The sequence below is a fragment of the Calonectris borealis genome, chromosome 11 (assembly GCF_964195595.1).
Source record: "Calonectris borealis chromosome 11, bCalBor7.hap1.2, whole genome shotgun sequence".
NCBI lineage: Eukaryota > Metazoa > Chordata > Aves > Procellariiformes > Procellariidae > Calonectris > Calonectris borealis.
Window position 1 is genome coordinate 24,528,680 of NC_134322.1, and position 5,331 is coordinate 24,534,010.

General features: G+C 54.6%; 1 non-coding gene across 1 annotated transcript; it reads left to right on the forward strand.

Moving 5' to 3' along the window:
- The first annotated feature begins 4,984 nt into the window (after window positions 1-4,984).
- On the forward strand, window positions 4,985-5,056 carry TRNAQ-CUG (transfer RNA glutamine (anticodon CUG)). The gene has a single exon. It is a non-coding gene; the product is annotated as a tRNA-Gln (tRNA).
- Window positions 5,057-5,331: the final 275 nt, after the last annotated feature.

The window sequence follows — 5,331 nt, forward strand, 5'->3', positions numbered from 1 at the left end:
GGCTCCTCTCTCTTGGTTTCCTGCCCTTTCCCTGCCTTGCTCCTCTAGGCACTCTGGATCAGGCCTTGCTGCATGTCCCAGCCACCACTAGCAGGGGGACTTAGAACAGAAACGTGGGTGGACAGGAGACTCCCTAGGCAATTCCACTTTTCCACTCTCCCCTATAAAACTCACATTCTGCATGGCTCTTGCTCTCAAAGGCGGCTCTTTGCATATTCTTCAAACACTCACCCACAAAATCCTCTCTCCCTGCTTCCACTTTACCCTCCAACGGTGGGCGGAAAGCATTTCAGGGTGTCTGAGAGTGCGTCCTCCTGCTCCAAGCAGGCTCACACCAGCTGACCAGTGCTTTGTCCTTTCAGGTCATAAAATACCTTGAGGACAGACGTTTCACAGCCTCTCTGGACCCCTGTTCCCATGCTTAGGCACCCTCAGGGTGATCATTTTTGTCCGTTCTGCTGGTTTTGGCTGCGGTAGAGTTAATTTTCTTCATGGTAGCTAGTATGGGGCTATGGTTTGGATTTGTATTGGAAACAGTGTTGATAACACAGGGAGGTTTTAGTCACTGCTGAGCAGGGCTTACACAGTCAAGGCCGTTTCTGCTTCTCACCCCACCCCACCAGCGAGTAGGCTGAGGGTGCACAAGAAGGTGGGACGGGACACAGCTGGGACAGCTGACCCCAACTGACCAAAGCGATATTCCACATCATATGATGTCATGCTCAGCATGTAGAGCTGGGGGAAGAAGAAAGAAGGGGGGACATTCGGAGTTATGGCATCTTGTCTTCCCACGTAGCCGTTACGCGTGATGGAGCCCTGCTTTCCTGGAGATGAGATGGCTGAACACCTTCCTGCCGAAGGGAAGTAGTGAATGAATTCCTTGTTTTGCTTTGCTTGCATGCGTGGCTTTTGCTTTACTTATTTAACTGTCTTTATCTCAACCCACGAGTTTTCTCACATTTACTCTTCTGATTGTCTCCCCCATCCCACCAGGGGGGAGTGAGAGGGCAGCCGTGTGGTGCTTAGTTGCCGGCTGGGGTTAAACCACGACATTTGTGTAGTCAGTCACAAAGTGCCTGTTCAATTTCTGACCACCGACTCTCATCCTCCGGCCATGGCAGTAATCTCCTTGTAGGCACGGGGAGGCTCCCATTAGATCCACGCTAGGCCTTTTCTTCTGCCGGCTAAGCAAGCCTTGGGTGCTCAGCCTCTCCTCACAAGGCCAGAGCCCCCGGCCCCTGTCTATCCTAGGGATCCTGCGCAGAACTTGCTCCAGTTTATCATCACCTTTCCTTGCTTCCCCAGATAGTCCTTCTTTGCCTTTTTTGGAGACTAGGGCAATATTTCCCTCTCATCAGTCATCAGGGAGCTCCCCTGCCCTCAAGTCAACTCTCAAGTGCTTTCAGTGCAGACACTCAGGCTAACGCCGAGAGACATCCCTCCCCATTGGTCATTGCTGACACGCAGAATACAGTGGAGTAAGTTTAGGCAGAACATCCAGACTGCACAATCACGTATGGGAGAAGCTACTCGCCCCTCCAGGGATGAGGCAAAGCTCAATGGCAAGGATGACCATTGTGGGCTGGAGGGAGGGCCACGAGGGCCTTGCTTATCCTCATCAGGCTCTGCCACAGCCTGTTTTTTCCATCCATGAGCCCAGGCAGATTCGTAACAAGGAAGAGCAGATCAGAGGGTCAGGCAGGTCTCTTTCAAGTGACTTCTCCATGGGATCTCCATTGCCATGTCCCTTGATGACTTAACCAGGCCCTCACGCTTCTTCCAACCAGGGCTCTGGGCTCAGCTTGGGAAGTGGGGAACCTGTTGGAAAAGAGCACATTGAGGAGTAGGAGAAATGCCCGCATCCTTCCCTGAAAGAGACCCACACCCAAATTGACCTGTTTTGCGCAGCAAGGTCACCCCAGAGGCCAGAGGCCTGGATGGCCTGCTTTTGAGGAGAGGCTCAGGGCAGGGAGCCACAAGCTCACGGCTCTTTTTCCTGGGTCAGGGATGGGGTGGCCCATTCCATGCATTTCAAACTACAAAGGGACATCGGATCAGTGTCCCAGAGCACCTGGGAGTCATCGTGATGTGGAAGAGTTGGGAAAAACCCTGAGCTCCAGGCAAACATGAGTCACCCTGCCATGGACTTCAGTGAACATGGTGCCCTGGTCTCCGGCGTGCCAGGGATACCAGAGCTCATAGCCTCACTCCAGCTCTTCCAGGGCTACACCTTGCACCCTGTCACTTCTTTTACCAAAGAAACAGCTGACATTTCCTTTGTATCAACTTGTGAGTGACAAGATCACTTGCTGCATCTTATGACTGTTACCTCTTGCCTTTTTGCAGTGCAGCTCTCAGGAGAGTCTGTCTCCATCCTTTCCATAACCTCCTGTAGCTGCTGAGAGACAGCAGTTCCGTCCCCTTCTCCTCTCCTTGCCTCCGCTCCTCCAGGATCCACAAACCCTATTTATCTCACACGCATGGAAAAACACTCATACCCCAGCAGCTTGAGGTAGGGTGTGTGAAGGGGGCTGGAAGGAGGAAGCAGGCCAACTTGTAAACTGAAGGAACGGGAAGGAGGCAAGACTGGGAAGTGGAGGAGCAGGAGGCAGGCCAGGCTCTGCACTGGAGGAGCTGGAGGCTTCCCAGCCAGTGTTTGTCTTCCCATTTCTTCAGGCTCTGGAGGGAATGGGAGGAAGTCATGGGAAAGGTACACGTGTGCCTGGAGCCCCTTGACCAGATGTTGGCATGTGCAGAGCCGTAACTTGCTGACGGTTCCTTTGGTTGCTCCCGTGAAGGATTGCCTCGGGCTTTGTGAGACACATTGGAAGTGTGCTGCCCCTGTGCTGGGTACTCCTGTTCCACGTGGCCTGAAGTGCCTGGAGGTGCTGTGGTCACCTGCCAGCAGCCCTCGGTGGGGGTGGGCAAGGGTGCTCCCAGGCGCAGCTCCCCCTGCAGCAGTGCCAGGAGGAGGCTGGCTGAGCTGGGCTGGCTCTGGCAGCTGCAGAGGAGGAATGGCAGCAGCAGTGACACCAGCAGTGGGTCAGGATGGCAAAGCAAAGGCGCTGCACTCAGGTTGCACTCTCCCTCAGAAGCGTGGGTTTGAGTCCCACTCCTGCCAGGCACTTCTCTCTTGGTGGCCTCCTCCATGGCTTCTCTCTCTTGGCCTCCTTCCCTCTCCTCAGTGGAGGCTCCTTGCTCCTCTGGGGGATCTGCTCAGCCTGCTGACCGGGTCTTCTTGCATGTCCCAGCTCCTGTGGACAAAAACAAAACTCACATTCTGCATGCCTCTCACCCTCAGATGCGTCTCTTTGGACATTCTTCAAACGTTCACCCACAAAATCCTCTCTCCCTGCTTCCACTTTAGCCTCCAACAACCCTTCTGGGCAGAAGGCATTTCAGGGAGTCAGAGGGTGCATCCTCCTGCTTCAAGCAGGCTCACACCAGCTAATCACTGCTTTGCCCTTTTGTGTGATGAAATACCCTGAGGACAGACATTTCACATGGACCCCTGTTCCCATGCCTAGGCACCCTCAGGATGATCATTTTTGTTCGTGTAACCGGTCACAAAGTGCCTGTTAAATTTCTGACCATGGCTCTCATCCTCCAGCCATTGCAGTAACCTCCTTGTAGGCACGGGGAGGCTCCCATTAGATCCACGCTAGGCCTTTTCTTCTGCCGGCTAAGCAAGCCTTGGGTGCTCAGCCTCTCCTCACAAGGCCAGAGCCCCCGGCCCCTGTCTATCCTAGGGATCCTCCACAGAACTTGCTCCAGTTTATCATCACCTTTCCTTGCTTCCCCAGATAGTCCTTCTTTGCCTTTTTTGGAGACTGGGGCAACTTTTCCCTCTCATTAGTCATCAGGGAGCTCCCCTGCCCTCTGCTCCCAAAGCTGGAGACCTCCTGAGATGCGTCCTTCCCTCTTTCAGGCCCAGTGGCCCATTCTCTAGCTGCCAATCCAGGATGCAGCGCTGACCAGCAGGGTTCAACCCAGAAAGTTTCCCTGAACTGGCAGGTCTTCACCAGCAAACATGGACAGCACCAGTGGGAAGAGGGGCCGGTGGGAGTAAAGGCCCACCAGTAAGAGGCCAACAGGGACATCGCAGGCTCTGGGGCATTTCTCTCCAACACTGCTGACAGGACAGAGGCATCCTCATGCAATCCCACCCCAGGTTGCACGAGCACTGGTGCCATTTTTCAGAAGGACCGCAGTCAGGAAGTATGAGCCACAGAAGAGGTCTTCCTGTGCACACAGGAAGAGGAAGAGGGGACGTGCACAAGGTGGTATCAGAGCATGCCGGAGCACGTTGTGATTGAGGGAGACGCTGAAGGAGCTGTGTTTGTTCAGCCTGGAGAAGAGAAGGTGAGGGGGCTTCCGCTATGTGAAGGTGTCTCTCTGGCTTGCCAAGACCTGCCCTCAGCCAGAAAGACCTCGGGAGTGCAGGAGTGTTGAACCTCATGCCCTGCCCTCTCTCCTGGTCGCCTCATTCAGCAAGGTCAGGAGCTCAGCTAGGACTGCAACCAAGAGTAAGGATATCTGGTTAAGGGCTGCTTAGTGTGAGCTACAAGGTGGGAAACAGGAGAGGCAGTTACTTACCCAGGCAGATTGACAGGCTGTCCAACATGGGGGTGAAGGGAGGCAGCAGCCGACACTGAAAGTGCTCGCATCGAACCACCGATTGCTGGGCCATGAATGCACTCTGTGAGGTGCAATGTTGAAGAGGTTAAGCTGGAAAGTTCCTAACCAGGTGTAACTATGCAAAAGCAAGGTTACCAGCCTGGGTCTTGTAAGAAAGGGCATGCCCAGGCTTGCGCAAAGAGCTCTGCCAGTCCCCTGAAAGGCCCAGTGAGCAGAGAGTGCCCTGTGGCCCCAGAGGAAGGCTGCACTTGGTGGTGGTGAGGGAGATGGAGAGACTGTCAGGCTCAGCCAGGAGCATAGGGCTCAGCGAGGGTGGCCAGAGGGGAAAGACAGCAGGTGTCTAGGAGGTCCCATGGTGTAATGGTGAGCACTCTGGACTCTGAATCCAGCGATCTGAGTTCAAATCTCAGTGGGACCTTGACCTTTTGGCCCCCTCAGGGCTTTCCTCAGCATGCTTACACCTTAAGAGCCTAGCTGTTGAGTCAATTGTTTAATGCACTCTGATCATCCTTCCTTTCCTGTGCTCCCAGCCCTGGGACTGACATCAGCGCCCCTTCTCCTGCCCTGTGCCCACCACACCTCTGCAGCTATCCTGAGCACTGGCCCCTGCCCCCTCTCTGCTCCCTTGTTCTTGATGGCTGCTCCTGGATGAGGGGATCCAGCGGCGGCTCAGCAAATCACACAACAGCTGAG